The sequence below is a fragment of the Megachile rotundata genome, unplaced genomic scaffold, assembly GCF_050947335.1.
Source record: "Megachile rotundata isolate GNS110a unplaced genomic scaffold, iyMegRotu1 scaffold0114, whole genome shotgun sequence".
Taxonomy (NCBI): domain Eukaryota; kingdom Metazoa; phylum Arthropoda; class Insecta; order Hymenoptera; family Megachilidae; genus Megachile; species Megachile rotundata.
In genome coordinates, this window is record NW_027473411.1 from 120001 (window position 1) to 132500 (window position 12500).

Sequence of the window (12500 nt, forward strand, 5' to 3'; positions counted from 1 at the left end):
TCTCAAAATTTCGTGTCATAGTTACGATACACACCGTAATAATATTTTTTGTACGTATAAGCGAAAACTCGATGTAATATCGAGAAATCACCCGTACCGAAAACTCTTCACTTTGGAAGAAGTTTCCATTTCAGAAACCGTTTTTACGAGTCATAGTTACATATTATTTCGTTTCAATATCTCTGCGCTGTACGTATAGTGAAGCATTTATTTAATATTTTACTTCATCGTACCGAAAAACTCTCCGCGAAGAAGAAGTTTTCTCGCGCATCGAGAAAATATTTAGGCGTTCGAGACGCACAAAACATTAAGGGGACGTAATATCATTTCTGAATTTCGGAATAAATATTCCGTTTCAAAATTTTTTAGCCTCTCGACTGAAGGCGTTGTAACGAACAAGTTCGTTCAACACCACTATCTAATTCATTTTTAAAATAAATTTTATAAAACCTTTTTTGGCCCGTTTTAGAACGGTCGGTTTTATATTCTATCCCTTTTTAATTTTTAGTAGCCTGTGCCGCTTGAGTCAGTACAACGTACACACCAAAGTGCATACGAGTCACCAGCCTCATGTTAAAGGTTCGTCGCATATGTGCCATTTGGTCTTAGACGCCGACACGCGACAATGCAGTGTGGAGAAAATCCTGCATCGATACCGAGAACACGAACAGTCGAGGCAACACGAAGTTACGCACGAGGAGCGGTGGACTAGTTCTCAACCGAGGTCATAGAATAGCCACGCGCCCGACTCTGTTCCGTCTGGTACGATCGGACCGAACGTCTCCTTATAGGTACCGAACGGCCGGCCGGATGGTCGGCGACGCCGGCCGTTACGCACGGGCGCTTACGATGCTAACGCGCGATCCGAACGTGCCAATTCGAAAGTGCGGTAAAACTTAGCGCGAAAAAATCGATTTTTCAAAAAGTTGTCAAACACGCTAAAAAGTATACGGACGATGTTTTAACAATTATTTTACGAAATTTAATGACAAAATTAATCGAAAAAAAATTTTTTTTCCTTTTCTCGCCAAAATAAATACCAAACGAATTTCTAACGTAATAAACGAGTAACAAATAACAGTATACGTCCAAATAACATACAAGAATCGAGAAAATATTTATATTTTTTCAAAAAATTGAGCAAAAATCTCTCCGCATAGTCGGTTCGGTGCCGAGTCCGAACGTACCAAAGTCCCTCCGGCATAGTCGGTTCGGTGAATCGACGACTGACAACCTATATAAAAAACGATTAAAACCTATAGAATAACGTATCACTAGAACATTTATACCATTTTGGCACGTTCGGATTCATAATTAACGAAATTATCGAAAATTTTTCATTGCGCATAGTCGGTTCGGTGAAAAGGTGACTGACAACCTATATTAAAAATGATTAAAACGTATAGAATAACGCACTACTAGAACATTTATACCATTTTGGCACGTTCGGATTCATAATTAACGAAATTATCCAAAATTTTTCGTTCCGCATAGTCGGTTCGGTGAAACGATGACTGACAACCTATATAAAAAACGATTAAAACCAATAGAATAACGTATTACTAGAACATTTATACAATTTTGGCACGTTCGGATTCATAAATAACAAAATTATTGAAAATTTTTCGTTCCGCATAGTCGGTTCGGTGGACCGTCTGATGCGAGACAATGTCCCACCGGCATAGTCGGTTCGGTGAATCGACGACTGACAACCTATATAAAAAACGATTAAAACCTATAGAATAACGTATCACTAGAACATTTATACCATTTTGGCACGTTCGGATTCATAATTAACGAAATTATCGAAAATTTTTCATTGCGCATTGTCGGTTCGATGAAAAGGTGACTGACAACCTATATTAAAAATGATTAAAACGTATAGAATAACGCACTACTAGAACATTTATACCATTTTGGCACGTTCGGATTCATAATTAACGAAATTATCCAAAATTTTTCGTTCCGCATAGTCGGTTCGGTGAAACGATGACTGACAACCTATATAAAAAACGATTAAAACCAATAGAATAACGTATTACTAGAACATTTATACAATTTTGGCACGTTCGGATTCATAAATAACAAAATTATTGAAAATTTTTCATTGCGCATAGTCGGTTCGGTGAAAAGGTGACTGACAACCTATATTAAAAATGATTAAAACGTATAGAATAACGCACTACTAGAACATTTATACCATTTTGGCACGTTCGGATTCATAATTAACGAAATTATCCAAAATTTTTCGTTCCGCATAGTCGGTTCGGTGAAACGATGACTGACAACCTATATAAAAAACGATTAAAACCAATAGAATAACGTATTACTAGAACATTTATACAATTTTGGCACGTTCGGATTCATAAATAACAAAATTATTGAAAATTTTTCGTTCCGCATAGTCGGTTCGGTGGACCGTCTGATGCGAGACAATGTCCCACCGGCATAGTCGGTTCGGTGAATCGACGACTGACAACCTATATAAAAAACGATTAAAACCTATAGAATAACGTATCACTAGAACATTTATACCATTTTGGCACGTTCGGATTCATAATTAACGAAATTATCGAAAATTTTTCATTGCGCATTGTCGGTTCGATGAAAAGGTGACTGACAACCTATATTAAAAATGATTAAAACGTATAGAATAACGCACTACTAGAACATTTATACCATTTTGGCACGTTCCTATTCATGATTAACGAAATTATCGAAAATTTTTCATTGCGCATAGTCGGTTCGGTGAAACGGTGACTGACAACCTATATTAAAAATGATTATAACGTATAGAATAACGTATCACTAGAACATTTATACAATTTTGGCACGTTCGGATTCATAAATAACAAAATTATTGAAAATTTTTCGTTCCGCATAGTCGGTTCGGTAGGCCGTCCGACCGGGACCAAGTCCTTCCGGCATAGTCGGTTCGGTGAAACGATGACTGACAACCTATATTAAAAACGATTAAAACCTATAGAATAACGTATTACTGGAACATTTCTACCACCTCGGCACGCTCGGATTCATAAATAACAAAATTATTGAGAATTATTCGTTCCGCATAGTCGGTTCGGTGAAACGATGACTGACAACCTATATTAAAAACGATTAAAACCTATAGAATAACGTATTACTGGAACATTTATACAATTTTTGCACGTTCGGATTCATAAATAACAAAATTATTGAAAATTATTCGTTCCGCATAGTCGGTTCGGTGAAACGATGACTGACAACCTATATTAAAAACGATTAAAACCTATAGAATAACGTATTACTGGAACATTTATACAATTTTTGCACGTTCGGATTCATAAATAACAAAATTATTGAAAATTATTCGTTCCGCATAGTCGGTTCGGTGAAACGATGACTGACAACCTATATTAAAAACGATTAAAACCTATAGAATAACGTATTACTGGAACATTTATACAATTTTTGCACGTTCGGATTCATAAATAACAAAATTATTGAAAATTATTCGTTCCGCATAGTCGGTTCGGTGAAACGATGACTGACAACCTATATTAAAAACGATTAAAACCTATAGAATAACGTATTACTGGAACATTTATACAATTTTTGCACGTTCGGATTCATAAATAACAAAATTATTGAAAATTATTCGTTCCGCATAGTCGGTTCGGTGGGCCGTCCGAGCACGACCAAGTCCGTCCGGCATAGTCGGTTCGGTGAAACGATGACTGACAACCTATACTAAGAACGATTAAAACCAATAGAATAACGTATTACTAGAACGTTTATACAACTTTGGCACGTTCGGATTCATAAATAACAAAATTATTGAGAATTATTCGTTCCGCATAGTCGGTTCGGTGAAACGATGATTGACAACCTGTATAAAAATTGTTCATAACCGATAAAGTAACGTATTTCTAGCACCGATATACCGTTTCGGCACTTTCGGATACATAATTAACGAAATTATCGAAAATTTTTCATTCCGCATAGTCGGTTCGGTGAAACGATGACTGACAACCTATAATAAAAACGATTAAAACCTATCGAATATCGTATGACTAGAAGATTTATACCGCTTTGACACGTTCGGATTAATAAATAACAAAATTATTGAAAATTATTCGTTCCGCATAGTCGGTTCGGTGGGCCGTCCGAGCACGACCAAGTCCGTCCGGCATAGTCGGTTCGGTGAAACGATGACTGACAACCTATACTAAGAACGATTAAAACCAATAGAATAACGTATTACTAGAACGTTTATACAACTTTGGCACGTTCGGATTCATAAATAACAAAATTATTGAGAATTATTCGTTCCGCATAGTCGGTTCGGTGAAACGATGATTGACAACCTGTATAAAAATTGTTCATAACCGATAAAGTAACGTATTTCTAGCACCGATATACCGTTTCGGCACTTTCGGATACATAATTAACGAAATTATCGAAAATTTTTCATTCCGCATAGTCGGTTCGGTGAAACGATGACTGACAACCTATAATAAAAACGATTAAAACCTATCGAATATCGTATGACTAGAAGATTTATACCGCTTTGACACGTTCGGATTAATAAATAACAAAATTATTGAAAATTATTCGTTCCGCATAGTCGGTTCGGTGGGCCGTCCGAGCACGACCAAGTCCGTCCGGCATAGTCGGTTCGGTGAAACGATGACTGACAACCTATACTAAGAACGATTAAAACCAATAGAATAACGTATTACTAGAACGTTTATACAACTTTGGCACGTTCGGATTCATAAATAACAAAATTATTGAGAATTATTCGTTCCGCATAGTCGGTTCGGTGAAACGATGATTGACAACCTGTATAAAAATTGTTCATAACCGATAAAGTAACGTATTTCTAGCACCGATATACCGTTTCGGCACTTTCGGATACATAATTAACGAAATTATCGAAAATTTTTCATTCCGCATAGTCGGTTCGGTGAAACGATGACTGACAACCTATAATAAAAACGATTAAAACCTATCGAATATCGTATGACTAGAAGATTTATACCGCTTTGACACGTTCGGATTAATAAATAACAAAATTATTGAAAATTATTCGTTCCGCATAGTCGGTTCGGTGGGCCGTCCGAGCACGACCAAGTCCGTCCGGCATAGTCGGTTCGGTGAAACGATGACTGACAACCTATACTAAGAACGATTAAAACCAATAGAATAACGTATTACTAGAACGTTTATACAACTTTGGCACGTTCGGATTCATAAATAACAAAATTATTGAGAATTATTCGTTCCGCATAGTCGGTTCGGTGAAACGATGATTGACAACCTGTATAAAAATTGTTCATAACCGATAAAGTAACGTATTTCTAGCACCGATATACCGTTTCGGCACTTTCGGATACATAATTAACGAAATTATCGAAAATTTTTCATTCCGCATAGTCGGTTCGGTGAAACGATGACTGACAACCTATAATAAAAACGATTAAAACCTATCGAATATCGTATGACTAGAAGATTTATACCGCTTTGACACGTTCGGATTAATAAATAACAAAATTATTGAAAATTTTTCGTTCCGCATAGTCGGTTCGGTGGGCCGTCCGAGCACGACCAAGTCCTTCCGGCATAGTCGGTTCGGTGAAACGATGACTGACAACATATATAAAAAACGATCAAAACCTATAGAATAACGTATTGCTAGAACATTTATACCACTTTGGCACGTTCGGATTCATTATTAACGTAATTATCGAAATTTTTTCATTCCGCATTGTCGGTTCGGTGAAACGATGATTGACAACCTATATAAAAATTGCTCAAAACCAATAAAGTAACGTATATCTAGCACCGCTATACCGTTTCGGCACGTTCGGATTCATAAATGTCGAAATTAACGGAGAAACATCGTTCCGCATAGTCGGTTCGGTGAACCGATGACTGACAACGCATATAAAAAACACTTAGAATCGATGCCGTAGCCGATTTCTATTGCCGCTAGAACGTTTTGGTACGTCCGAATTCAATATCGTAGAAATCATCCACGAAACTCTGTTCCGCATAGTCGGTTCGGTGGACCGTCCGAGTGCGACCAAGTCCCTCCGGCATAGTCGGTTCGGTGGATCGGCTACTGACAACCTATTGAATTATTGCTTAGAATAGATAAAGTAACGTATTTCTAGTGTCCCTATACCGTTTTGGCACGTTCGGATGCACTATTGTAGATATTATCGATAAAACTCCGTTCCGCTTAGTCGGTTCGGTGAACCGATGACCGACAACGCATAGAAAAATCACTCAGTATCGATACTGTAACAGATTTCTATTACCGCCATAACGTTTTTGTACGTTCGAATTCAAAATGGTAGAAATTATCGACGAAACTCCGTTCCGCTTAGTCGGTTCGGTACGGAGCGCAACCGCGACGATGTCCCCCCGGCATAGTCGGTTCGGTGGATCGGCTACTGACAACCTATTGAATTAATGCTCAGAATCGATGCAGTAACGTATTTCTAGCATTCCTATACCGTTTTGGCACGTTCGGATCCACTATTGTACATATTATCGACAAAACTCCGTTCCGCTTAGTCGGTTCGGTGAACCGATGACCGACAACGCATAGAAAAATCACTCAGTATCGATACTGTAACGGATTTCTATTACCGCCATAACGTTTTTGTACGTTCGAATTCAAAATGGTAGAAATTATCGACGAAACTCCGTTCCGCTTAGTCGGTTCGGTACGGAGCGCAACCGCGACTATGTCCCCCCGGCATAGTCGGTTCGGTGTATCGGCTACTGACAACCTATTGAATTAATGCTCAGAATCGATGCAGTAACGTATTTCTAGCATTCCTATACCGTTTTGGCACGTTCGGATCCACTATTGTAGATATTATCGATAAAATTCCGTTCCGCTTAGTCGGTTCGGTGAACCGATGACTGACAACGCATAGAAGAAACACTTAGAATCGATACTGTAACGGATTTCTATTTCCCCCCATAACGTTTTTGTACGTTCGAATTCAAAATGGTAGAAATTATCGACGAAACTCCGTTCCGCTTAGTCGGTTCGGTACGGAGCGCAACCGCGACTATGTCCCCCGGGCATAGTCGGTTCGGTGGATCGGCTACTGACAACCTATTGAATTAATGCTTAGAATAGATAAAGTAACGTATTTCTAGCATTCCTGTACCAGTTTGGCACGTTCGGGTGCGCAATTGTTCGAGTTATCGACGAAACTCCGTTCCGCATAGTCGGTTCGGTGCGTCGTTTACATTTTCTAAGTCCTGGCCGCGTATTGCTTTCTCATTTCCAAAGTCCTGGCCGCGTATTGCTTTCTCATTTCCATAGTCCTGGCCGCGTATTGCTTTCTCATTTCCAAAGTCCTGGCCGCGTATTGCTTTCTCATTTCCAAAGTCCTGGCCGCGTATTGCTTTCTCATTTCCAAAGTCCTGGCCGCGTATTGCTTTCTCATTTTCAATGTCCTGGCCGCGTATTGCTTTCCGTCTTTCTAACATCCGCCCGTGTAGTACTTAGCATTTTCGAAGTCTCAGCCGCGTTATGAGATTTATTTTTTTAAGTCCGCCGGCGCTCATGGCTTTATTTTTTTCTCTACGCGCGCGCGCGTGCCTTTCTATTTTTTTTCTAAGTCCAACGGCGTATTGCTTTCAAAAAATTTTCTTCGCGCTTCGCGCGAACGAGGAACAAAAAAAAAATTTTTTTTTCCTCTCCTCTCACTTACTTTCCTTGCCTTTCCCCCCCCTTCTTCACCCTTTTCTTCACACTTTCGCTCTCTATATAATATATATATTATTATGTCTAATAATATAATCAACTATTATTTATTATATTAATATTATAATATAATATAATTTATAAGTGTGATGTTAAAACCTCATTCACACTCTCAAACTTATAATTAATTTGATCTCTCCAACACTTTTATTAGGGGCCTTTCTCCTCAAATCGTAATGTTCCACTGTAACATCGTGGACATAGATACTGAGGATAGACCACGGAGAGATCATATATTTCTGACACTTCTTGTATTAGAAACTTTGCGTTTCGTTGCTTTCGCAGATGTTCGTCGTCCACATCTTGTTGTGCGAGTCGCATATCTCAACCTTCGTTCTTTAATTCTCACAAAGTTGTACGAAGTCGCGAAATAAACATGTATCTCGCATTCGTACGAGAGGTGTCTGGCCTTCCTCAGAACACCTCTCTCTTTATTAGTACGATCTAAGTATATATCTCGTGTGTCTCGTGCCGAAGTCCAGAAAAATTTCTATAAACTTTGCCTTTTTTCCATACGGCAGACACATTTTTGCTTAGGACACCTCTATTTTGCTTTGCAAAATTTTATATAACTTTATTTTGGGGACGTAATCTTAGCATGTATTATTCGATGTATTTTAACATCAGTTACTTCTCGTCATTCGCCACAGTTCTGCTTTTTACCACACTTTGGGTCCTTTTCAACCCGCGGTAACATTTGGCGGAGAGCGACGCTGCCCCATCGTCCGGCATGTTCGGACCGTCGTCTCCCATATAGATACCGAACGGCCGTCCAAATGGTCGGCGACGCCGGCTCTTACGCACTGAACCTTATAGTGAAAAAGTGCGATTTTTGCTCAACTTTTCAAAAGTCGATTTTTACTTTAAAAATTTTACGAACTTCCCAACTTACGTTGTCGTTCGTCATATTTCCATGCACCACCAATTGCCATTTCATATCATTTCTCATGGTACGAAAGTATCGAAGTAAAAATACTTAGTCTTTCGTACGAGAGAAATTTTGCCTTAGGACACCTTCACAGTTCGTGTAAAATTTCATTAATTTTACTTTGAACATAATTCTAGTTTATGTCAGATCGATGCATTTTAGCAACGATTATTCGTACTTGCCAAAGTTCCGCTTATACGTATATTGGGTCTGTTTGACCCGCGGTAACTTATGGCGGAGAACGACGCTGCCCCATCGTCCGGTATGTTCGGACCGTCGTCTCCCATATAGATACCGAACGGCCGTCCAAATGGTCGGCGACGCCGGCTCTTACGCACTGAACCTTATAGTGAAAAAGTGCGATTTTTACTCAACTTTTCAAAAGTCGATTTTTACTTTAAAAATTTTACGAACTTCCCAACTTACGTTGTCGTTCGTCATATTTCCATGCACCACCAATTGTCATTTCATATCATTTCTCATGGTACGAAAGTATCGAAGTAAAAATACTTAGTCTTTCGTACGAGAGAAATTTTGCCTTAGGACACCTTCAGTTCGTGTAAAATTTCATTAATTTTACTTTGAACATAATTCTAGTTTATGTCAGATCGATGCATTTTAGCAACGATTATTCGTACTTGCCAAAGTTCCGCTTATACGTATATTGGGTCTTTTTGACCCGCGGTAACTTTTGGCGGAGAACGACGCTGCCCCATCGTCCGGTATGTTCGGACCGTCGTCTCCCATATAGATACCGAACGGCCGTCCAAATGGTCGGCGACGCCGGCTCTTACGCACTGAACCTTATAGTGAAAAAGTGCGATTTTTGCTCAACTTTTCAAAAGTCGATTTTTACTTTAAAAATTTTACGAACTTCCCAACTTACGTTGTCGTTCGTCATATTTCCATGCACCACCAATTGCCATTTCATATCATTTCTCATGGTACGAAAGTATCGAAGTAAAAATACTTAGTCTTTCGTACGAGAGAAATTTTGCCTTAGGACACCTTCAGTTCGTGTAAAATTTCATTAATTTTACTTTGAACATAATTCTAGTTTATGTCAGATCGATGCATTTTAGCAACGATTATTCGTACTTGCCAAAGTTCCGCTTATACGTATATTGGGTCTTTTTGACCCGCGGTAACTTTTGGCGGAGAACGACGCTGCCCCATCGTCCGGTATGTTCGGACCGTCGTCTCCCATACAGGTACCGAACGGCCGGCCGGATGGTCGGCGACGCCGGCCGTTACGCACGGGCGCTTACGATGCTAACGCGCGATCCGAACGTGCCAATTCGAGAGTGCGGTAAAACTTAGCGTGAAAAAATCGATTTTCCAAAAAGTTGTAAAACACGTTTAAAATGATGATAAATGAATTCGTGTATAAAAAATTTTTTTTTTCGGTAGAAATTGAGAAAAAACCGCTCCGCATAGTCGGTTCGGTGAAACGATGACTGATAACCCATTAAAATAATGATCAGACCTGTTAGAGCATTGTATTCTTAGTACTCCTATATGGTTTTGGTACGTTCGGATTCATAAATGAGGAAGTTATTAATAATAAATCGTTCCGCATAGTCGGTTCGGTGAAACAATGACTGATAACCCATTAAAATAATGATCAGACCTGTTAGAGCATTGTATTCTTAATACTCCTATATGGTTTTGGCACGTTCGGATTCATAAATGAGGATGTTATTAATAATAAATCGTTCCGCATAGTCGGTTCAGCGGTGAGTTCGTGCACGACTAAGTCCCACCGGCATAGTCGGTTCGGTCAAACTATGACTGACAACCCATTCCAAAAACGATTGGACTCGTTAGAGCAGTGTATTCTTAGTACTCCTATATGGTTTTGGTACGTTCGGATTCATAAATGAGGAAGTTATTAATAATAAATCGTTCCGCATAGTCGGTTCAGCGGTGAGTTCGTGCACGACTAAGTCCCACCGGCATAGTCGGTTCGGTCAAACTATGACTGACAACCCATTCCAAAAACGATTGGACTCGTTAGAGCAGTGTACTCTTAGTACTCCTATATGGTTTTGGCACGTTCGGATTCATAAATGAGGATGTTATTAATAAGAAATCGCTCCGCATAGTCGGTTCGGTGAAACAATGACTGATAACCCATTAAAATAATGATCAGACCTGTTAGAGCATTGTATTCTTAATACTCCTATATGGTTTTGGCACGTTCGGATTCATAAATGAGGATGTTATTAATAATAAATCGTTCCGCATAGTCGGTTCAGCGGTGAGTTCGTGCACGACTAAGTCCCACCGGCATAGTCGGTTCGGTCAAACTATGACTGACAACCCATTCCAAAAACGATTGGACTCGTTAGAGCAGTGTATTCTTAGTACTCCTATATGGTTTTGGTACGTTCGGATTCATAAATGAGGAAGTTATTAATAATAAATCGTTCCGCATAGTCGGTTCAGCGGTGAGTTCGTGCACGACTAAGTCCCACCGGCATAGTCGGTTCGGTCAAACTATGACTGACAACCCATTCCAAAAACGATTGGACTCGTTAGAGCAGTGTACTCTTAGTACTCCTATATGGTTTTGGCACGTTCGGATTCATAAATGAGGATGTTATTAATAAGAAATCGCTCCGCATAGTCGGTTCGGTGAAACAATGACTGATAACCCATTAAAATAATGATCAGACCTGTTAGAGCATTGTATTCTTAATACTCCTATATGGTTTTGGCACGTTCGGATTCATAAATGAGGATGTTATTAATAATAAATCGTTCCGCATAGTCGGTTCAGCGGTGAGTTCGTGCACGACTAAGTCCCACCGGCATAGTCGGTTCGGTCAAACTATGACTGACAACCCATTCCAAAAACGATTGGACTCGTTAGAGCAGTGTACTCTTAGTACTCCTATATGGTTTTGGCACGTTCGGACTCATAAATGAGGATGTTATTAATAAGAAATCGCTCCGCATAGTCGGTTCGGTGAAACAATGACTGATAACCCATTAAAATAATGATCAGACCTGTTAGAGCATTGTATTCTTAATACTCCTATATGGTTTTGGCACGTTCGGATTCATAAATGAGGATGTTATTAATAATAAATCGTTCCGCATAGTCGGTTCAGCGGTGAGTTCGTGCACGACTAAGTCCCACCGGCATAGTCGGTTCGGTCAAACTATGACTGACAACCCATTCCAAAAACGATTGGACTCGTTAGAGCAGTGTATTCTTAGTACTCCTATATGGTTTTGGTACGTTCGGATTCATAAATGAGGAAGTTATTAATAATAAATCGTTCCGCATAGTCGGTTCAGCGGTGAGTTCGTGCACGACTAAGTCCCACCGGCATAGTCGGTTCGGTCAAACTATGACTGACAACCCATTCCAAAAACGATTGGACTCGTTAGAGCAGTGTACTCTTAGTACTCCTATATGGTTTTGGCACGTTCGGATTCATAAATGAGGATGTTATTAATAAGAAATCGCTCCGCATAGTCGGTTCGGTGAAACGATGACTGATAACCCATTAAAATAATGATCAGACCTGTTAGAGCATTGTATTCTTAATACTCCTATATGGTTTTGGCACGTTCGGATTCATAAATGAGGATGTTATTAATAATAAATCGTTCCGCATAGTCGGTTCAGCGGTGAGTTCGTGCACGACTAAGTCCCACCGGCATAGTCGGTTCGGTCAAACTATGACTGACAACCCATTCCAAAAACGATTGGACTCGTTAGAGCAGTGTACTCTTAGTACTCCTATATGGTTTTGGCACGTTCGGATTCATAAATGAGGATGTTAT